This window comes from Sciurus vulgaris (genome assembly GCF_902686455.1).
Source record: "Sciurus vulgaris genome assembly, chromosome: 2".
Lineage (NCBI taxonomy): Eukaryota > Metazoa > Chordata > Mammalia > Rodentia > Sciuridae > Sciurus > Sciurus vulgaris.
The window spans coordinates 50,949,207-50,972,484 of NC_136462.1; the positions used below are offsets into that span (position 1 = coordinate 50,949,207).

At 40.7% G+C, this 23,278-nt stretch overlaps 1 long non-coding RNA gene across 1 annotated transcript in view; it reads right to left on the reverse strand.

Annotated features, from left to right (window-relative positions):
* The window catches only part of LOC306650047, a 162,604-nt gene that overhangs the window by 42,965 nt on the left and 96,361 nt on the right, over positions 1 to 23,278 (reverse strand). Inside the window, exon 5 of the long non-coding RNA XR_013760793.1 lies at positions 10,119 to 10,254. This is a non-coding gene — a long non-coding RNA (uncharacterized lncRNA). The remainder of the gene's footprint in view (positions 1 to 10,118; positions 10,255 to 23,278) is intronic.

Below are 23,278 nucleotides of genomic sequence, written 5' to 3' on the forward strand. Positions count from 1 at the left end.
TGCCTGCAAATGCCATAATTTTATCATTCTTTATGGCTGAGTAATATTCCATTGTATATATATACCACAGTTTCTTTATCCATTCATCAATTGAAGGACATCTAGGTTGGTTCCACAATCTGGCTATTGTGAATTGAGCAGCTATGAACATTGATGTGGCTGTATCTCTGTAGTATGCTGATTTGAAGTCCTTTGGGTATAGGCCAAGGAGTGGGATAGCTGGGTCAAATGGAGGTTCCATTCCAAGTTTTCTAAGGAATCTCCACACTTCTTTCCAGAGTGGCTGCACTAATTTGCAGCCCCACCAGCAATGTATGAGTGTACCTTTTTCCCCACATCCTCGCCAACACCTGTTGTTGCTTGTATTCTTGATAATTGCCATTCTAATTGGGGTGAGATGGAATCTTAGGGTGGTTTTAATTTGCATTTCTCTTATTACTAGAGATGTTGAACATTTTTCCATATGTTTGTTGATTGCTTGTAGATCTATTTCTGTGAAGTGTCTATTCATTTCCTTAGCCCATTTGTCAATTGGATTATTTGCATTCTTGGTGTAGAGTTTTTTGAGTTCTTTATAGATTCTGGAGATTAGTGCTCTATCTGAAGTATGATTGGCAAAGATTTTCTCCATTCTGTAGGCTCTTTCTTTGCATTGCTGATAGTTTCCTTTGCTGAGAGAAAACTTTTTAGTTTAAATCTATCCCAGTTAGTGATTCTTGCTTTTATTTCTTGTGCTATGGGAGTCCTGTTGAGGAAGTCTGGTCCTAAGCTGACATGTTGAAGATCTGGACCTACTTTTTCTTCTATAATTTGCAGGGTCTCTGGTCTGATTCCGAGGTCTTTAATCCATTTTGAGTTTAGTTTCGTGCATGGTGAGAGATATGGGTTTAGTTTCATTCTGTTGCATATGGATTTCCAATTCTCCCAGCACCATTTGTTGAAGAGGCTATCTTTTCTCCATTGCATATTTTTGGCCCCTTTGTCTAGTATGAGAAAATTGTATTTATTTGGGTTTGTGTCCGTGTCCTCTATTCTGTACCATTGATCTACCTTTCTATTTTGGTACCAATACCATGCCATTTTTGTTACTATTGCTTTGTAGTAGAGTTGAAGATCTGGTATTGCAATACCCCCTGTTTCACTCTTCCTGCTAAGGATTGCTTTAGCTATTCTGGGTTTCTTATTCTTCCAGATGAATTTCATGATTGCTTGCTCTATTTCTGTGAGGTACGTCATTGGGATTTTAATTGGAATTGCATTAAATCTGTATAGCACTTTTGGTAGTATGGCCATTTTGACAAAATTCTGTCTTTATTTTGTATGTTAGGTATTTTCATTATAATGTGCCTTGGTGTGGGTCTGTTGTAATTTTGTGTATTTGGAGTCCTATAAGCCTCTTGAACTTGATTTTCCATTTCATTCTTCAGATTTGGGAAATTTTCTGATATAATTTCATTGAATAGATTGTTCATTCCTTTGGTTTGTTTCTCTAAGCCTTCCTCAATCCCAATAATTCTTAAATTTGGCCTTTTCATGATATCCCATAGTTCTTGTAGATTCTGTTCATGATTTCTTACCATCTTCTCTGTTTGTTCAACTTTGTTTTCAAGGTTAAATATTTTGTCTTCAATGTCTGAGGTTCTGTCTTCCAGGTGTTTTGTCCTACTGGATATGCTTTCTATGGAGTTCTTAATTTGGTTTATTGTTTCCTTCATTTCAAGGATTTCTGTTTGGTTTTTTTCAATATCTCTAACTCTTTATTGAAATGATCTTTTGCTTCCTGTATTTGCTCTTTTAACTGTCGATTGGTGCAATCATTCAATGCCTGCATTTGCTCTTTCATCTCATCATTCAGTGCCTGCATTTGCTCTTTCATCTCATCGTTTGCTTCCCTGATCATTTTAATTATGTACATTCTGAACTCCTTTTCTGTCATTTCTTCTGCCATGCTGTCATTGGGTTTTATTGATGTAATATCTAGATTTGTTTGGGGCATTTTCTTTCCTTATTTTCTCATATTGTTCAGGTATCAGTGGACCGCTGAGATATTGCAGATTTCCTCTATTGACTTATAATGTCCCTGAAGATTTCTAGTATATCCCCTCTTAGCCTTCAGTAGGCTGAAGTCTTGGAGGAAGTTGATAATGCGGTGCTCCACAAGGAAGCTGCCTCTCTAGGAGTGGTGGCCTTCAGGTGCGGTATATTCCCTGCTAGTGGGCAGAGGTGCCTCCACTTGTTGACTGATGGTCATCCAAAGGGAAACTAGGCTGCGGGCTGAGGCAAGGCCTGTTTGGGCCTGTGTCTCTGGTTTTACTGTCCTTCACCTGGCAGGGAAGACTCACCCAGAGGGGAGGTCTCGCTGTCAGTTCCCCTCCTAGAGGTTCCCCTCAATCTACAGCCACTGCCTCGGCTGGGCTGCCTTCCTCCGCAATGTTCTCAGGGGCCCGGACCTACCTCCTGGGCCTGGGAGCCTCACCCTTCACAGACGAGTCTCCTTAGACTGCCTCTTCTCAGAGAATCTGCCCGCAGTCCTGGAACCTTCGCTCCGCCCCTAAGCGTGTCTCTGTGCAGCTCTTCCACCAAGAAGCCTCCTAGGTCCTGGGACCCTGCTCTGCACCTAATCGCCTGGCTATGCGGCCCCTCCTCTGAGCAGCCACCTGGGGCCCCGTACCGTCCCTCCGAGTCCCAGCGACCAGCCACACGCCTCTTCCTCCAGACAGCCGCCCAGTGTTCCAGTGCGGTCACTAGGAGTCCAAGCAACTCACTGCGTGCCTCCTCCTCCTGCCAACTGCCCGTAGCCCTGGGCAGTCACTCCGAGTCCAAGTGACCCGCCCCGTTCCTCCTCCTCCTCCAGGTAACCCCCAGGTGTTCAGGAGCTGTCACTCTGAGTCGCTCTGAGTCCACGTGACCCGCTGCACGCCTCCTCCGGGCAGCAGGCTGGAGCTCGGCCACTGGAGACCAAGAGACCTACCGCGCTCCTCCTCCAGGCAGCCCCCCGGTGTTCAGGAGCGGTTGCTTTGAGTCCAAACAACTCACCACTCACCTCCTCTTCTGAGCAGCCGCTTGGAGCTCCAACGCAGTCACTGTGAGTTCAAGCGACCTGCCATGCTCCTCATGCTCCTCCTCCTCCTCAGGGCAGGCCCCAGTGTTCAGGAAAGGTCGCTCTGAGTCCAAACAGCTCGCCACACAGCTCCTCCTCTGGCAACCGCCTGTAGCTCTGGTGCAGTTGCTCCCAGTCCAAGCGCCTTGCCACGCTGCTCCTCCTCCTCCTCCTCCTCCTCCTCCTCCGGGCCGGCCCCGGTGTTCAGGAGTGGTTGCTCTGAGTCCAAACAGCTCTTCTCACAGCCCCTCCTCTGGGCCGCCGCCCGGAGCCCCAGTGGTTGCTCTGAGTCCCAGCGCTGTGCTGAGCGGCCTCCTCTACGACGCTCCCAGTTGTCCGAGTTCTCTGCTCCAGCGGGGGGAGGGGAGTCTCGCTGGCAGCTCTACTTCACAAAGTTCCCTGCGTTCCGGGACGACCGCCCCATCCAGGATGCCTCCCCAACGGGAGAGACTCACCCGACTGCTTTGAGTTGGTCCCAAGTCTCTCAATATCTCCTCTTTTGAATCCTGAGTCCTGGTGCAACACGAAATGCAGCCACCCTCTAGGCCGCCATCTTGAAAACCCCCTCCTGGCATTTCTGAGCCAAAGAATAAGTCGCTGTAGGTTTGGGGTACTGTCTCTGGCTGCAGTGGGTGGGCGGTTTGGACTCAGGAAAACCTGGAGACCAGTGAGAAGATTATGGGAGCCACTGTCCCTGGGTGAGACTCTTATTTCCAGTCTTCCAGTTTACCTGCTGTTTTCGGATTAGCATAACAGAATGCAATTATTTGAATTTGGAAAAGTAATAAATTGGGTTTATCATTATTTCTTTGAATTTGGAAAAATAATATCATTATTTCTTCATTCCAAAAAGACTGGTTGTTAGAGATTTTTGTTTTTAGTGCCCTTTCATAATCTAAGAACCTCTAGTGAGATAGTTAAATAAGCAAAAAAAAAATAAAAATAAAAAAAATAAAAATACAGTTTGCTCAACTTACAAACACTGGTCATTTTAATTGACATTGTTTGTGACATTAATGTTTTTTCTTATACAGATGATGAGAGAATGTGCTTTGAAAAACTGCCATTAATGCATATCTAACATTCTTGAGTGAGTTACTAAGCACATTCCACCACCAAAAATAGAAGTAAAGAAAATTAGCCCTTCTTGTCCAAAGACCATGACTTCTACCTTCTACATGTACACTGAAATGAATACCCACCTGCAGCTGGGTGTTCAGGGGATGGGAGCATGGGCAGAAAGGCGTAGTTAGCTTGCTCTCATCTCAGGATGGCTCCAACAATCTAAACATATTCCAACACCTCCATGTGGCCCGCAAGGGAATAGAGCAAAGCTTTAAATAACTAGTTTTGAGATAATATCTATTCAGTTCTAAAACTGAGAAAGAAATCCTCAAAGAAAGTTTGTGGTATATCCAAGCATAAACACAAAACAAGTTTCTCCTAAGGACATTCCCCTTTTTATCTTTGAAAAAAATACTATGCTCTATTGATTCTAAACTTTCTCACAGGACTTCACACATTTAAATACATCAAACACAACCAATTTATTAACAAAGCAACTACAGAGTACATATTTAGGCCTCTAATATTTGAAGAAAGGAAAAAAATTACTAGGTAAAAGTTGTTCTTGTTCTCAACTCATCCTTGCTACTCAAACACAGAATATACTTTGCAAAAATTTCAAAACTTCTGGAAACTTCCCATCTCATGTCTCAAGCTTGTCTCTTGCCTATGATATCATAGGCCCAAAGGGAAGGCATTTGGGCTACCTTGTTGATCTTGACATTTCCTTCCCACCTGTGCAATTAATTAGCTAAAGACACCCTATAAGAAGGGACTGCAGCTTCCCTGTGAAGGCAACTCTCCACGCCAGAATGCATCCCATCCTCTGCTTGTGGCTCCATTTTTCCTCAGTTCCCACCTGTCTTACACATGTACAGCCTGACTCTTAGCCCCAGGGTATTTGGATGTCACCTCCTTGAACAGCCTTCATGGATCCATGTTCCAGTCTCCTCTTGCAGATGAAGTTCTACCTCACAGGGTCAGATCCCTGACCAGGTCACCAGGCTCCTGACCTAACCTCTGTGCAAATTCGTATAGGTGAGTTAAGAGCAGTCATGGCAAAGGACACGTGCTCCTAGTTCCTCGCACGAAGTACAGTCACTATAGGGACAAAAACAGCCACCACTGCACCATCAGATCTGCAATCATGAGAGGAGCCTGCTCAAACTAACTGATTAGTAAGGCTGCTGTGGCTTGCCAAGTTACATATGAGTGTCCAACTTGTCACACTGGCTGGCTGACTAACTTGGCCAACAGACTCTCTGAATGCAGACTCTAGTGACTCATCTGAAATTTTAATGCTCAGAAGACTGGACTTTCTACCTGGAAAGTTGCTCTGTCAAGCAGGATGTTAATTTGCAAGTGTGAACGTTGCTTTGGCCTCTGCACATGTCTGTGTGATGGACACCAGAGACAAATCGGCACAGGTGGTGGCTCCGAGTCATTAACCCCCGGCAGCTGTGTTCCCAGCCCACCGCTCTGTGGCAACATGGACACCACAAGCCCATAGATTGTAATGAAAAAGAGTATAAGACCTCTCGCAGGTCACAGGCCACGCAGCACATGTTCAGCTTCTTCAGGAAGAAAAGAATCCTCTGGCCAAAGAAAAGAAATCTGCCAAACATCTCATTTCCTGCTATTTAACCAGATGGTGGTGAATCATGAGAAAAATCCCTTCCACCTCCATGAACAAATATCCCAAGTTATTTACTAACTAGTGGTACATCTGTGACTACATATACATGTATAAGAAATTTTCTAGGTCACGAAATATATTCTTTAAATAAGTGGGAATGTATGGAACATCAAGGTCTTTACTTTCCCAGCTTTTCTGGATAGTGTGAATCGAACTGTTCTTGATGACACATCAAAGGTTACTGGATCTTCCAGTGGTAGACAGACCACTACACAAGGGAAGAGAAGCTGCATGAAGTGAGAACTGAACTTCCTCCCTCTGCTTTCATCCTCTTGTTTAGAAACAACAACAAACATTTTTGTTGTAGTTTTGAAAAGAGAAAATGAATGCTTTTTTTGCAAGAGAGGAAAAGAAAAGGAAGGATGAATGGGAAAGAAGAAGGGGAGGTTTGAGTGGATTCTTTGCTAGCCAAGGTGCCTAAGACCTATGAACAACAACAAAGTAGGAACTCGGGAAACTCTGCAGCACATCTGTCCCTCCTTGGAGCAGGAAGTGGGCCTTCGGCCTCCCCAGCCTAGGAGGGGAAGCGTCACCCTTCGGCTCAACCTAGTGCTGAAGGTTCTGGCACTGTCCTCTGGCCTCCTGACAAGAATGTTCTCTTACAGATCCCAAGTTATCCTAAGTCCATCTGGCGTGCTCTGAGGATCAAAAACAAATGCGTGGAGCCTCCCCGCCCTGGCCCCCGCCCTCTCGCTCAGGCTCTGACCTGCTTTCACCAGCACTGGGGTGAAGCCCAGACTTGTTCCCAAGAGGGCTTCGCGTAGCAGCCATCATGTGGCACCTGTCCTCACCCAGCCTGAGAGGCAGAACCAGTCAACCCAGCGGTTCCTCACGTAGTGGGGAGGGCAACCTGGCTGGGTCTCACGGGCCCTCAGCTTGGTGATCAGCTGCAGACTGCTGGGTTTACTTCCTACAAGAGTCAGAGAGAGCTAGAGGGGAATTTCAAGATGACCTACACAAGCAAGAGCTTTACAGCTGTCAGGAAGAGCTATTCACATGGGTACGCTGAGGTAGTGAAGAGTTGGCATTAGATCCAAGGATGGGTGCCTTACTTTTAATGTTTGGCCATCCTATGGATTAGTCTAAATGAGAAGTATTAACCTTAGTTTGGTTATTCTTCAAGGAAAGATAATGGCAGGACTTTAGGGTTACTTAGTAAGGAGTGGTGGGGAAAAGAGAAACATCAGGCATCATTTATGTTACTAAATCCACACCTGTTTGCCACAGGAACATGTCAAATACAATAATATACCATTTGCACCAACTTGCTTGACCTGAACTGCAAGTTCAAACACCAGTGTGGCTGGAGTAGGGGGCAGGGACAGGAAGAGAAGAAACAGGGAGAGGCTTCTACTTCTCAGGACAGGAGTTTGGCACCTCATTTCGTTTTGAACAATGGAGCCACTGTGTAAACCCCACGACCTCCAGGAAAGGAGAAACTCAAGAGGCCCCCAACTTTGTGACCCGCAAAGTAGTGCTTCTTCCTCATTTCTTCAAGGACTCCTGATTCTTGAAGTTCCAGGTGGGCAGCACTAGAAGTCCACTTGCATGAGCTGTCCCTGCATCCCATCCTTGATTTACTTCATGCCAGGAAATAACAAGAGTGCAACTGGAGACTCTTTGGGTCTGGATTTTATGACAAAAGAGGATTTATAAACAGAACTTAAGGGCCTTCCTGAGAAAGAAGAATTGGCTGCTCTTCAGTCAGAAGTCAGGGAATTATTTGCACACCAAGCAAATAACTCTCAAACTAACAGTAAATGGTTGTGGAGCTATGTCGTTCACTGACCCTGGGAATTCGCCTGAGGTGCCTCTGGAATTTCAAAATTGCTGTTAATCACATTAAATTGTGAGAGTTACAGATTCTTCCAGAAGGGATGATCATTAGAAATGTGAGGTGTCCATGAGGTTCCAGTGAACAGGCACTACCAGTTTGAATTGTTATTTTCTTTTTCCTCTAAGTAACTTGCAATGACCGAGAATTCATCCATACCAGCTGAGAGTCAGGACTGACCAGTGTTGTTGAAAGTGAATTAAAACCTGTATTCCTCCCACCTGCTCTTAAATGGAGTACGTATTGCCTTCCTTTTTTGCATGAAGCAACTACCTGGTTATTCTTTTAGGCTTGAGCATTTTTTTTTTTTTTTTTAATCTAAGGCATTTCTTTCGAAATGAGAGCATTCTTGGAAGGGTATACCAGTCTACATGGATGGGCTGAATTCTGTCCCCTCAAAATTCCTATGTTGAAGTCCTAACCTCCAGTACCTCAGAATGTGACTGGATTAGGAGATAGGCCTAAATTATCTAATGAGGTAATTAAGTTATAACGAAGCCATTAGGGTGGGCCTTAATCCAATATGATTGATGTCCTTAGAAGAAGAGACAATTAGGACACAGACTTATACAGAGGGGACACCTAGATAAGGACCCTACAAAGCAGGGGGAGAGGTCTCAGAAGAAACTGACCCTGGGGACACCTTGATTTCAGACTTCTAGCTCCAGAATCATGTGAAAATAAATTTCTATTATTCAAGTCACCTTGTCTAAGGTACTTAAGTCACTACATAGAGTATTTTCACTTGGAATTATTGATAGTAAAAAAGAAGCAAGACTCTATAGTGCTGAGGAATGGAGACCATGTACAGACCTGGAGCTTTGTGAGGATGCTGGGGTACAGTGTTTAAGAGCATGGGCTTTGGAATCAACACTAGCTATAGAACCTCAAGTCAGCTCTTTCAACTTCTCTGAACTTCAGTTGGCTCATCCATGATGTAGAAATTATAATTGTTATGTTTTAGATGTGAGGTGTCCCGAAAAGCTCATGTGTGAGACCATGCAAAAAAGTTTAGAGGAGAAATGACTGGGTTATGAGAGCCTTTACCCAATCAGTGAATTAATCCCCTGATGGGATTAACAGTGGTAACTGAAGGCAGGTAGGATGTGGCTGGAGGAGGTGGGTCACTAGGGGTGTGCCTTTAGGGTTTATATTCGTATCTGGTGAGTGGCGTCTCTCTCTGCTTTCTGATCATCATGTGAGCTGCTTCCCTCTGCCCACACTCTTCCACCATGATGTTCTACCTCATCTAGGGCCCTGAGGGATGGAGCTGGCCTTCTCTGGATTGAGACCTCTGAAACTGTGAGCCCCCCAAATAAACTTTTCCTCCTAAAAATTGTTTTTGTCAGGTCTCTTAGTTACAGCAGCAAAAAAAAGCTAAAACAATTGTATTGACCTTAAAAGCTATTAGGATTAAATAAAAATACATAGAAATTTGCCAGTTTTTGGGACATAAGGAAGATTCTATAAGTTACAACTATAATAATTGTGAAGGAGAATAAAGCGCTCTAAGAAAGGAGACTGGTGGAAGACAGAGTAGAAAGTAGTAGAAACAGTAGTTGTCTAGAGAGTCGAGAGCCATGAGTTTTAGTTCTCATGTACAAAATTAGATAAGTGGGTAGTCACTTTGCCACTCTGACCCTTAGTTTCCTCATCTATATAATGATAAGGTTAAACTATATATAAAATAAAGAAGGGAAGAGAAGTGCAAACCTAATTTATTTTTCCTCAATGTGGTTCTAGAAGAAATGAAGGTTCTTTGCTTTGTTTTTTCACAAATGTTACAGAAAAACTGTGAAGTCATACAAAAGATGTTAAGTACAAGTTTCTTCACTCACTTTCCTTCTCTTCCACCGAATACCCATCCCTGTAGTAGGCACCACAACTGGAGAGAGAAGCTCTTCCAGGGTCACCCTGGGAACCCTGAAGCAGCCTCACCAACCTTCTCCACTGAGCTTCGCTGGCACCTCCCCTCCAAATTTGCCTGTGTCCAAGAAACCTAGGTTCCCACATCCCAAGGTAACATTCCACTGGACCCTAAGAGAAGCATGAATTACTCCAAAGGGTTACCCATGGATTTACACATGGCACTGTGTTCTCTGCCAACATCAGAACTGAGGAGTCTTAATGACAGAAACAATTACATTTATCAGATGTAATTGACAAACTTTGAACAGAGCACACATTCATTCAGGCAATCAGCTCTATGCTTCTTGCTGACAACACTGTGCTCAGTGCTGGGCTAGACACAGGGAGGAATAAGACATGGCTCTTTCTTGAGGAGAAATTCACAGGATATTAGATAGTGAAGCAGCCCATCATTTTACCATGCTATTTGTATCATAGTGTTGCTAAGTATTGCTCAAAGCCGTCATGGAAATATTTTTTTCACCTTCTGAAGTCATCAACTGATCATTTCTTACCCATTCACTGAAGGCATCTAGTGCTTTTCCAGATCCCAGGACTCAGGTTCATTCTAAAAACAGGAGGTCTCTCACTTCTGGGGACCAGGAAGACCCAGGACCCTCTGAGTGCTTGGGCCTGGCCCTCTGAGCAGACCTGTGAAGAAACAGAAGGATTTGTGCCCTGTAGACCTGTCTGGTCAAAACAAACATTTGAAATTTTGGTCCTGCTATTATCTGGCACTCAAGGTGGGCCAATTCTTAGGATTAGACTACATCAAGATCAGGGAACTAAGAGGCATACCTCCACCAAGTGGGTACTGGGCATGGGGATAACTAGTGAAAATTGACAATCAATGGGAACATGGTTTTCTAATTGTGGGGCCTATGAATTTCGTGTGTGTGTGTGTGTGTGTGTGTGTGTGTGTGTGGTGTGTGTGTGCGTGTACACTACTACAGCATGCCTCACATCCAGCTCTCAGAATGATTCCAGGTTCTGAGATAAACCTGTGTGTCTGACACCTGTTGGGCAGGGAGAAATAGCTTGTGTCACTTTTTCAGAATTCATTTTTAAAATCTCAAAGAAATGAGACACAACCAGCTATACTTAGGACCAACTTATTCTAAAGCTTTATAGGTGTTGAGAAGTAGATACCTGTGTCCCTTCGACTTCTTCATTTGATTGAGTGGGCCCAATCATTTCTGCCATACCTCCTGCCTCTCTTAGGAATGCTCAAGAAAACCAATTTTAACAGCTGGGTTTCTAAGAACAATATACTCATCTCTAAAATAAAGATAATAATATTACCTTCATATGTTCGCTGTGTGAATGACACAGGTGGGTGTTCATTCTATGTCATCTGTTAAAAACATTAGGGTCAACTAGTGCAAAAAAAAGCATTGTAAAACTTGGGTACTAGGATTATAGTATTTTCATAACCAGTGAGAAATGAAATAAAACAGACCTTCTTAAGACTTTTTATTGTGTGTTATCCTTTAAACATTTTTTAATCTTGGTAAAATACCCAACATACAGTTTACCATCATAACCATTTTTTATCCTGCAGTGCTGGGGACTGAATCCAGGGCCCCCTGCATGTTAGGCAAGTGCTCTACCCCTGAGTTGCATCTCTAGTTCCTGCCTTAACCATTTTCACTCATGCTGTTCAATTCAGTTATATCATCACCATCCATCTCCAGAATTTTCTTTTTCTCAAAGTGAAACTGTACCGTTAAACCCTAACTCACCAGGGCCCTGGCTTTCTGTTTTTATAAAGTTGACTACTCTGAATACTTCATATGAGTAGAATTATACAACACTTGTTCCTTTGGGACCGGCTTCTTTCACTGGCTTCTTTAAGGCCCATACGTATTGTAGTGCGTGTCCGAATTACCTTCCCTTTTGGGCCAAATAATGTTCCATGATATGTATACACCATATTTTCTTTATCCATTCATCCATCCATGGATACTTGGGCTGCTTCTACCTTTTGGCTATTGTGAATTTATGTGCTGCTATGAACATGAGTATACAAACGTCTCACTGAAATCCTCCTTTTTATTCTTTTGGGTATGTTCCCAGAAGTAGAATTTCTGGACCATATAGCAATGCTATTGTTAATATTTTGAGGAACTGCCTTACCATACTTACTGCTTTTCCATAGCAGCTGCACCCTTTTACAATACCACCAATGATGTACAAACATTCCAATTTACCTACATCTCACCAACTCTTGTTATTGTTTGTTGTTAGGGTAGTAGTCATCCCAGTGGGTGTGAAGTCTTCCAGTCTTTTGATTGATTAAGTTAACTAAGTAAACCAGCTCTATGAGCCATGACCTTGAAATTGAATATGTTTAGGAAGTTTCACTACAGGGCTGGGGATGTAGCTCAGTGGTAGCACACTTGCTTACCATGGCCAAAACCATGGGTTCAAGTAAAAGAAAAAAAAAAAAAAAAAACAAAAGAAAATTCTACCCCAGACTTTAAAACATGGTCCAAACAGAGGAGAAGGAACAAGTTCCCAATGCACAGAGTACAATTTCTAAATTACATGGATAACTTTCATTGCCATTTTTTTCTATGACCACAACAGACACTCCAAGAGCCCAAGTGTATTAGGAGAAGAACTCAATGAGATGGAAGGAAAGAGCAGAAGGAATAGGAGAGAGGGAATGAGGGAGAGAAGAGAAATGAAAGAAAGGAAGGAGTGAAGGAGGGAATGGAAAAGGAAATCAAACTTCTGCATGGAAAAGACAACACTTGACTGAGTATGAAGTCAATATACTAATAGAAATAATATTTGCAAACTACATCTGATAAGGGATTACTATCTAACACATATAAGGAATTCCTAAGACTCAAAAGAAACAAAAATTCAAGTTAAAATAGGAAAAAACTTGAATAGACATTTCTCCAAAAACATATAAATGGTCAATGGGTATATTATATGAAAATATGCTCAATGTTAGTAATCAGGAAAATGCAAATAATGCCGATCCAAACCATGAGATATTACCTCATATTTGTGAGGCTGATCATTAAGATAGATGGTCAGATAGTAGGTGGATAGATATACACATAGATAACGAATGTTGGAAAAGATTTGGAAAAACTAGAATCCTTGTACATTATTGGTAGGAATGTTAAATGGTGAAATTGCTATAGAAAATAGTATAGAGGTTCCTAAAAAACTAAAAATAGAACCACCATATGATACAAAAATCCCACTTCTGGGTATGCATTCAAAAACTTGAAATCAGGATTTCAAAGAGATTCCTGCATTCCCATGTTCATTACATTATTCACAGTAATGTCAGATAAATGGATAAAAAATTATGTAGACACATACAATGGAATATCATCCAAACATGGACGAACCCTGAGGGCATTCTGCTAAGTGAAATAAGTCAGTCACGGAAAGACAAATACATTATGAACCCACCTGTATAAGGTGTCTAAAACAGGTGAACTCACAGAAGTAGAGAGTAGAATGTTGGCTGCCAGTGATTGGGGGAGGGCGAGTTGCTATTCAATGGCTGCAGAGTTTCTTTAATGAAAAATAAGTTCTAGAGATCTGCAGTACAGTATTACGGCCTATAGTTAACAATATCGTACTATACACTTAAAGCCATATCTAATGTTAGATGTTTTTACAACAAATTAAAGAAGGAATGGTCAGGACAGGGATATCCAATATTTGTCAAGCTCTGTTGGTAAACTCACTTGCATGCGAATGGATGAATTGCTGGTTTCCCAATAAAGCTCCTAACACAAAACATTGAAGATTCTAAGTATGTAATAGTGATCCTAGTGCTCCCTCAGTGAATAGTCTTTTGAAAAAAGGTTCCATGATCAAAAGCCTTCCTCGGGCAGAGATGACTCAAATAGGGTCTCAGAAACCTATTTACATACTATAACTAGTTGTGAGGGATATGCATTACTTTAATATCTCCACTACACAGATCATTTAAATGCTTACAAATGAAAAAGCTCTTGAAATACAATTTTATAATATATTTTTAGATCAAATAAAGGTTTTCTGAAGCTAGACATTTCCAGATTTGCAGCTAGGTTTCTTATGAGAAAATCTAAATGGGAAACATCTCAAAGTTTATCTTTAGAATAGTTAAAATGATCCTTCCTGCCTTGCAGTTAAGAGCAAGTTCAATCAATGAATGGTTGGAAAGTGCTTGAGGAGAGAATTAATAGCCAGTACTAATAGGCCATATTTATTGGATATTTACCAAGCATATTTGCTCTTTCCAACAACTTATGAAGTAGGTACTGTTATTCCTTTCATCTTAGAGATTCTGGAAATTGAGATTTAGTGATATTAACAGTTTGTTTAAGTTCCCTGGATTAGTAAGTGGTAGAGGATAATTAAGAATGCAAGGGTTGGGACTGTAGCACAATGGTAGAGCACTTGCCTCGCATGTGTGAGGCACTGAGTTCGATCCTCAGCACTGCATAAAAATAAATGAATAAAATAAAGGCATCATGTCCATCTATGACTAAAATTTTTTTAAAAAGAACCAAAGAAGTCTTATAGTTCTTATAAACTCCAGTTATAAGAACTCCAGTTCTTACAACTATTACATTGTACAGTCCCTACAGATTTCAAAGGAAAACCCTTTAATTTTCAATTATCTGATGAAATAATCAGCAATTTCTCTGCTTTGGAGTAAACAAAGTATATATGTTCCCTATTGTTTGTTACCAGATGACTGGAAGCTGCAGCCTACTGCCTCTGGCCAGCATCTCTATTGAGTAGGGTACCACATATCATTAGCCCAAGAAAATATCAAAATTCAAACTTTGAAATAGTTTCTGCTGAATGTATATTGTTTTTGCACCATCATAAAGTCAAAAATGGTAATTGAAACCATCATTAGGTCAGGGACTGTATTTATAGTGCAACAAACTCTCTTCCACCTTTTTGATCCTTTCCAGGATTTCAAAGTTTATCCTCATGGCAGCTGCTAATCATAAAGACACCACTTTTATTTTTAGCTGGAAGGCAAGAGCTGCCTCACCCCTTCAGATTTGTCCCCAGCTTCTAAAATCTACTATCTCACACACCAAGGAGTGTACAGTGTCTGGAGAGGTATCAGGAATTCTATGCGTACTGAAGAGAACCACACCCTTCAGCAGGAAGGTGCCAGAAACACTGCACAGGGAAGGCTGGAGTCTCAAAACCTGCTGAGATACAACACCAAGAAAGGAAGCTGCAGTTTCTCCACGATCAAATCATGTATGTGTGGAAGAACTGACTTGTTAAGTATGAATGTGGCACATGTAAGACATCATCTCTATCATCTGTATCAGTCATTCTCATGGAAGTTGGGCTTATGTTTCAGTTGCTGCTCCTCCTTGGTCTACCACTAGTCGCTTTTTAACAATTCAGCATTGTATAAGGCATAAGAAAGTCAGTCAGACTTCAATCTATCAAAGGTCATGACATCTGGTAAAAAATTAAAGCAGTAGGAAAGTAAGCTAACTCCATCAGAGACTGCTATTTCCTTTGTTGACTCTGAGTGCCTCATGGATATGTGTCAAAAAAAGAAAGCGAAGAAAGAACAGATGAACTGTTGCCTCCACTAGAAAAATGACATCTGATTCTCCTCTGAGCCTCAGGACTCTCCCTGTTCTCAACATCTAGTTATGCCTTAGGTGGGAAAGATTTGCATTTATCTAGCATGAACACTATTGTATTAAGTCAATTTGTTGCCAGTTTCTCTTGATTTTGCATTTTTGGTCAGGAATGAAAGTGATTGTTTCAATTGTCTATTGCAACACGCATACCATCCCAAAATCCAGTCGCTTAAAACAAGAACAATTACTTATTTGCATACAGTTTTGCAATTTGGTCAGGGTTCAGCAGGGACAATTTGTCTCTGCTCCGCATATGTCATTTGGCACAGCTCAAATGGTGCTGGGAGATCCACTTTCAAGAGGGTTCCTTTGCAAGGTTAGCAGGCTCCTGCTGACTGTCAGCTGGGACTTCAACTAGGGCTATTCGTCAGGGAATCAGTCTTCCTTCACATAGTCCTGTCTGTGTGGCTACTTGGGGTTTGTCACAGTATGGCAGTTACTTCCTAAGAGCAAATATCAAAAACACCCTGCTCCAATATGCAACTACTTACCCAGCTTCCCCTTGCATCATACAGCTAATGTCTCCTTGACCAAAAGTATCTCCATTACCAAGAGCAGAGTCAGCGTGGGAGGAGATTACACAAGGACAATTCACTGGGGGCCATCACAGTAACAGTTTATCACGGAATGTGACAATTTTGTTACCATTGAGAATTGGTAATATTTGTCCACTTCTATACTTCATATTAGGAAACATTGAATTAAGTTTCTAAGTTTTCATTTCGCTTATGAAAATGGTAGGGGAGAAAAAAGTTCCATGAGATTAAAAAAAAGTACTCTGGGTTAATAAAATCAGGAAAATAAAAGTTCTTATTAAAACAACAATAACAATTATCAGGAAACCACAAGGAGATGGGTGCCCACATCACAGATGAAAATCACCATATGCTGTATGGGAAAAAAAAGCCATATAGACATAAAGTTCATAGAAATGTCCTAAAGAATGAAAATGTCACACGTTACTAAGATTCATTAATGGTAGACTTTTTCAGATAAAGTGAAAAAAAAAAATGCAAGAGATAGTTTGATTCTGAATGCATTTCAATTTGAATTTCAAAGGTTTATTTAATTTGAATGGTATTTTGTGTTTTTCCCCAAGACGAGTTTGTTAAAATGGTGAGATGACTGATACTTTGAAGAACTGGATTAGAATTCAAATTAACTAAACGAATAGAAGTTGGCAAAGATGTAAGGGCTACTAATGTTTGTTGAGCTGTTACCATGTTTCAAGCCCATATTAAGAACTGCAAGTACATTCATTTTTACAAAAAATCCTAAGACAGAAAATTAAGTCATTTTCTCCAGGTCACACTGTTTGTCAATGTGGGAGACCGGATTTGTAGCCAGGTCTGCCTGTTAGTTTTGATCAATTTATTAAATAAGAATTTTCTGTAAATTAAGCATTCATGTTTTCATTGACTCTTTGAAACTGAAAAATACAGTCCCAAAGGGGACAAAAATACTGATCAAAGATGTGACAAGAAAAAAAAAATCTTGTGTAAGAATCTTGAAAGCTCTTCTAATCCGCAAGCTGAATTAAATTTTAAATGTAATAATGATAACTCTGAAAAAATGAACCAAATCAAATACTGAAACTTCAAATATCAAATTGTGAACATGTTTCCCTCTGGTTGGATGTATATGAGTGTATTTTTTAAAACAATAAGCAACCTGTTTCTTTATTCCAAATAACCCATTTAATCCCCAAGTTATAAATGAAAACCAAATGTTATTACTTTAATTTTTTTATTGTAAACAAATGGGATACATGTTGTTTCTCTGTTTGTACATGGAGTAAAGGCATACCATTTGTGTAATCATAAATTTACATAGAGTAATGTTGTTTGATTCATTCTGTTATTTTTTTCCTCCCCCGCACCCTCCCACCCCTCTTTTCCCACTATACAGTCCTTCCTACTTCCATTCTTGCCACCTTCCTTAACCATAACCCTAAACCTAACCCTAACCCTAAACCTAAACCTAACCCTAATGCTAACCCCTCCCACCCCCACATTATATGTCATCATCCGCTTATCAGCAAGATCATTCATCCTTTGGTTTTTTGAGATTGGCTTATCTCACTTAGCATGATATTCTCCAATTTCATCCATTTGCCTGCAAATGCCATAATTTTATCATTCTTTATGGCTGAGTAATATTCCATTGTATATATATACCACAGTTTCTTTATCCATTCATCAACTGAAGGACATCTAGGTTGGTTCCACAATCTGGCTATGGTGAATTGAGCAGCAATGAACATTGATGTGGCTGTATCTCTGTAGTATGCTGATTTTAAGCCCTTTGGGTATAGGCCAAGGAGTGGAATAGCTGGTCAAATGGTGGTTCCATTCCAAGCTTTCTAAGGAATCTCCATACTGCTTTCCAGAGTGGCTGCACTAATTTGCAGCCCCACCAGCAATGTATGAGTGTACATTTCTCCCCACATCCTTGCCAACACCTATTGTTGCTTGTGTTCTTGATAATTGCCATTCTAATTGGGGTGAGATGGAATCTTAGGGTAGTTTTGATTTGCATTTCTCTCATTACTAGAGATGTGGACATTTTTTCATATATCTGTTGATTGCTTGTTATTACTTTAATTTTAAAAAAAAACACTTTAAAAGTCTTTATCTTAGCTTATTTGCTTATCTCGTATGGGAATTGTTTATTAACTAAGGATTTTATTCTTGGGGGCCAGGAATATTAATAATGTGCATTTAATTAATCCATTTTTCTGGCACTTTTTTTAAGTTCTGGAGACAAGTAGAAAATGCTCATTTTTAGGTATGTTCCTTCTTGGAACTATGTGTGGGAATTGTCCATTACAATAGTAGTAGCAGGAGCTTTATTAGATACTGTTAGAAACCCTGGCTTTCTCATTTGTTGGGTTTCTTTCCCAAGTTGGCATTTCTTGAGGAAAATGACTCAATGTGTTAATGTTGCAGCATAAACATGGAGCACACCCCCCGGGGTGCAGAAGCAGGAGGTGAGAATATAAATTTATAGGGCTGTCCAGGCTACCTTAGCGCTCTATTAGATTTAAATGTCCGATTCTGGACTCAGTAACTTTGGCAAGTGGTGGAAAGTTTGAAAAAAGTGTCCAGAAAAGAGTTGTGAAATTTATTAAAAGGCAAAGGAAATGGACCTTATGAGAAATCTAAAGGAGCGAGGCTATTATTTTTTTTAAGAGAAGTGTACTGTGGGATTCAAAATCTGTCTTCACAACTGAGTAGAGCTTTGATAGGAGTGGCGGCATCCCCATGAAGGGGACTAATGCTGAATATAGGTACTTCTACAAGGGTATAAGATGGCAGAGCTGATTGCCAGGGAGGTGTCGAGTTTAAAAATAGACTAGAAGAATCTCTGTCTAGTGTTGCCTAAGGATAGGTTTATACTTAACCATCAACGAGACTGGCCCCACTTCTGGGAATTATTCAGAGTCCAGTGAGCTTGAAAGACTCAGCCAGGAAGGTAAAATCCCCTGCCTGCTGGTCCCCTGGTTGTTGTTTTAAGGACATTCTTCAGGTGCAACACTGAGTGTTCACATACAGTGATGTGCTGTTGGTAGACCACCCAGGGTCCTAGAAGGAGTTCAGGTCTGGGATTCAAGCAGACCTTGGTTGGCATCCACTTCCACCATTTCATCAGTTGCTAAATTCTTAATGTTAGTTTTTCAGAGCTTTGTTTTCTCAATCATTGGATGAACATAGCCATACTTAAAAATGTTGAGTCTCAAATGAGAGAAAATATCTATATAAAATGCCTCAACAGTAGTAGGTGCTCAATAAATCTTGATTCTTCTCCCTTTATGTAATTGGGCAGAATTATAGGAATGGTAAGAGTATTAGTGTCCAGTTGAAGCACAAATAGAGACTGTATACATTTTACAGCTAAATTTTTATTTTTTAACAACAATATGTAAAAACTTCCCTCAAGTGAGACAATCAACAAGTAATCACTCCAGAAGACTCAGATTCCTATTTATTACAGTCTAACATCCATTACATTTCTCAATTGCTTCCTGAATGCCAAATCCTTTTCTGGGCACTTTATAACAAGTACATAATATTGCCCCCATTTTATAAATGAGGAAACTGAGGCCCTGAAAGATCCTATACTTGCTAGTTAGGACACATGGTCGCTGAGTTCTGAAGCTAGAATTGGAGCCCAGAATCTTTCTGGTTTTGACATATGAGACAGTGAAGGGGAAGAGAGAAACAAAAGGAGTCAGGGATACAACAGAACCCCTCAGGGGCAAAGCCAGAGGGAGAATTTAAAGCTACCAAGTTCAGAGCACCTGCAGAGCCACATCACCAGAGCCTGGCACCTAGAATATGTGACCATTTCTAAGTGCCATTACAAAGATGTTCCTGGGAGTCAGGTCTGAGTACCTTGCTTGAAACTCACTGTAATGGGTGTGTTAGAAAGATAATAGAAAGTGGTTTACTGCCTCAGAACTAATCTATCTTCAGTGGATTTCTGAGGGTATAGTAAAAGCTCTCTCTGCTCCTGACACCAGTAAGTCTTGAGTGTCATTTGATTTATGCCTCTTCCTGGCTTGCACCAGCATGCCTCTATACACCTACAAATAGCTTTTCACTTCTTTAAGGCATGCAGGTAAGAACAGAGCCATTCTGACTCACTGTTCAGCAGTTGCGACCTGGTGCTACTTGCCTTTCTTCACCCAGTCACCAAGCTAATGGCTCTCATTAACAGTGATATTTATAGACAGCAAATGGAATACCAAATCAGTGGCCATGCCCACCCCATTTAAAGGGCCTGTCCATTGGGGCTCCACACATGCAGTACTGCCGTTCCTCATGGCCCTTCTCCCAACGTGCGCCACAGAGAGCAAGTGTGTTTTTCCTTTCACATAAGACTTTTTTGACTGAGAGAAGAAAGAGCAACAGAATGTAGAGCATGCTGTTGCTGATAATTTGTATTCTGGTTATTATACCCTATCACAAAATTAAATTAAAATGATTCCAAAAATTTAAAAAAAAAAAAAAAGATTCCTGGAGTCCACAGGACCCTTCACAATCTGACCCCGTGGCCACACACACACCCACCCTGGCCCCACTACAGCTCTGGCTCCTCTGCCATCTCTCTCCTTGTTGCTCACCTAGTTCAGCCCCCAGAGCACCTGTTGCTCCCCAAACACATCCAGCAAATGGACTCCCCAAGACTTGCACTTGCTCTTCTGGACACCTGGAACTCTCTTCCCTGGCATAGCTTTGTGTCTCACTCCCTCAGCTATTCCAGGTGAGCACTCTGGTGTTATTGAACGCAGAGACCTTCCCTGACCACCCCTCCCTAAAATGGCACCTGTCACTCTTCATGCGTTTAGTCTGCTTCTTAGCACATGCATATTTGACATTATATTTTTGTTCACTGTACTTGGTCTACATACACACACACTCCCAGCAGCACACAGACACTCATATGGAAGCTCCAGGAGGGCAGAGCTTTGCCTCATTCACTGCCACTTTCCCTGCACCTAAAACAGTATCTGGTCTGTAACAGATTGTGGATTAAATGAAGGACCGGCTCTCCTAAGGTGTGATCAGGATAGCTAAAACCTTTATATAGCCTTTGTCCATGGCCTTGCAGGATATTAAAAACAAAGGCTTTAGTTTGTAAACTGGTAATTTGGTAGTTTATCACTAAAAGAGAAATCTGGGGTGGGGAAGGGGTGACAGTGCTTCTCTGGATGTAGAAGAGAAGACTTTAATGCAGAGGGGAAATGTGGAGCTTGAAACATCCTGTTACCAATTATAAGAATGTGGTAATTTCAGTTGAAGCATCTGGCTGTAGACCTACTGCTATTGCTGAACGATGTTTTTCTCCTAAACTTACATAGAAACACACCTAAGATCATGTGAAATTCTGAGGCAGAGTATTTCATAAATCAAAACAAACACCACAAAAAATACAGTTGGTGCTCCAGAAGCATAAAATGTGCACTCTGCTATTTTACACTGGGTAGTGGGTGCCTCTCTCACCTGAGCGTTTTACATGCCAATGGAAAACAGGGCTGCATCTCACATCTCCCCTGGCTAATTTTCTCCCTCAGATGCACACTTCCTCCAGTTGTCTTTTCTTTTCGGCTTTTTTATTAACAAATTTTCATCTCTTTTGCACACAACACCTTTTCTCTCCATTATCTGAAAGGAAATTCATATTTATCTTTAAAACTAAGCATTTCTAAAATTGCATTCTAGATGACATCCAAGATGTTTCTAGATATTTGTCAAATTTAAACACACACACACACACACACACACGTACATTTCAATAAGTTCAGGAAATTCTAATGATCTTTCTCTCTCCTTCCCCAACTCCATCATACATACATATGCAATACATGCTAGCACACGAAAGACCCTGAAGTCATGTAATAAAAAAAAACTATATCTTTGTTTAGCTCAGTGCTTTTTATTTGAACAGAGAATATTATTTTGTTTCTCTAGAAATCTTTCATAAGCACAATTAAAGAAATGCTTCTTTCTACTTATACAGACACAGGAGATAAATGCATAGGTATTTATGATTCATTACTTGAACATAGACACAAATATACAAAAAGTGCCATAGAATAGCTCACCAGAGGAATGGACAAGTTAGAGTGTATCAAGAGTTTCTGCAAAACTGAAGTTGCAGTTGGCTGGCACAAAGGAAAACAAGGCAGCAGGTATAGAAGACACACTATTTAATTTTTTTCCCAGCTTACATTTTGCTGAGAACAGCTTCTATCCACTCATCCACCACTCAAATCGTAGTAGGAAATGCCATGCCTTCATACTATGGAATCTCTGCCCACACAGCTATAGGAGACCCACATATAGGTAGTTTCCTATAAGCTCAGCCAACTGGTTCTTTCCCAAAAATTCTGGATTCATGAATGAAAAACCTTGAGTAAAAGAACAAGTTGGCACTGAGAGAGAAGTAGAGACAGATTGAGAGAAAGGAGGCAATCCCAAAAGGCTCCCCACTGGCTCTTCCTGTAGACTAGCTGCACCCCCAACTTGGATTCTTTGAGATATTCTTTTAAGCCTCCCATCAATTTTCTCCCTCCTTTCTTTCTCCTACTTTTTTGTCTGGAATTGATTTTTTCTCCTTGCAAATTGATCAATACACCAGGACAAGAAGGACATAATGAATGTGTCAAAGACATCAAATGGTAGAACTTGTAACCCATATACTGGTCATTTTCCATTTTCCAAGCTTTCCATTTTCTTTTTCTATATTTTTAACTGAAAGTACAGTTTTCATGGAAAAAAAAGAAATTGATTCTGTAGGTACAAGATGGTAAGGAATCTTGCATTTAGGTTTTCATTAATCTATCTAAAAAACCTGATTACTTTCTTAACAAAGCTTTCAAATTGCCCCACTGTTTTTTAAGTACTTTGAGCTGCTCATATATTACATCAAATTTTACTTCTTAAAGATCTTTTTCTTTTTAAAGACCTCTGAAGTTTGTTTGTTTGTCTGTTTTCCCCTGAGGGAAGTATTTCAGGTGGTTTATTCTGTTTGAGTAGGAACAGTAAGTATTTGGCCCTTTTAAAGCTCATATGCATCAAACCTTGACATGGTGATTGCATTTCAAAAGCACAGCTCTAGACTGAAGTCCATATTTGGGGGGGGGTGGTTAGTGAGTATCAGAAAGTAATAAATAGTCTAACTTTATTATCACCTTCATCTTAGGTTAACTTAAAGAATCATTTTTCTGGAAATAAACCAACACAAAAAGCTGAACCAGCAAATGATATTAGAGGAATGAAATCAGTAAGTATTGAAACTTAGAAGTAATTAGAGAAATAGAAAAGAAGCAAGACATATTTTTCTATTAGCACATACACATACATGTGTCCTTTTGGGAAATAATCTAGTATAACCTGTTGGTTCTCTGAATTCAGATTCTCTATCTTCGAGGAATCAATGAGCTACAGGTTAAGAATGTTAAAAGCAAAACAAAAATAATAAAAATTATCCAAATAAAACACAAAATATTATACCAGTTATTT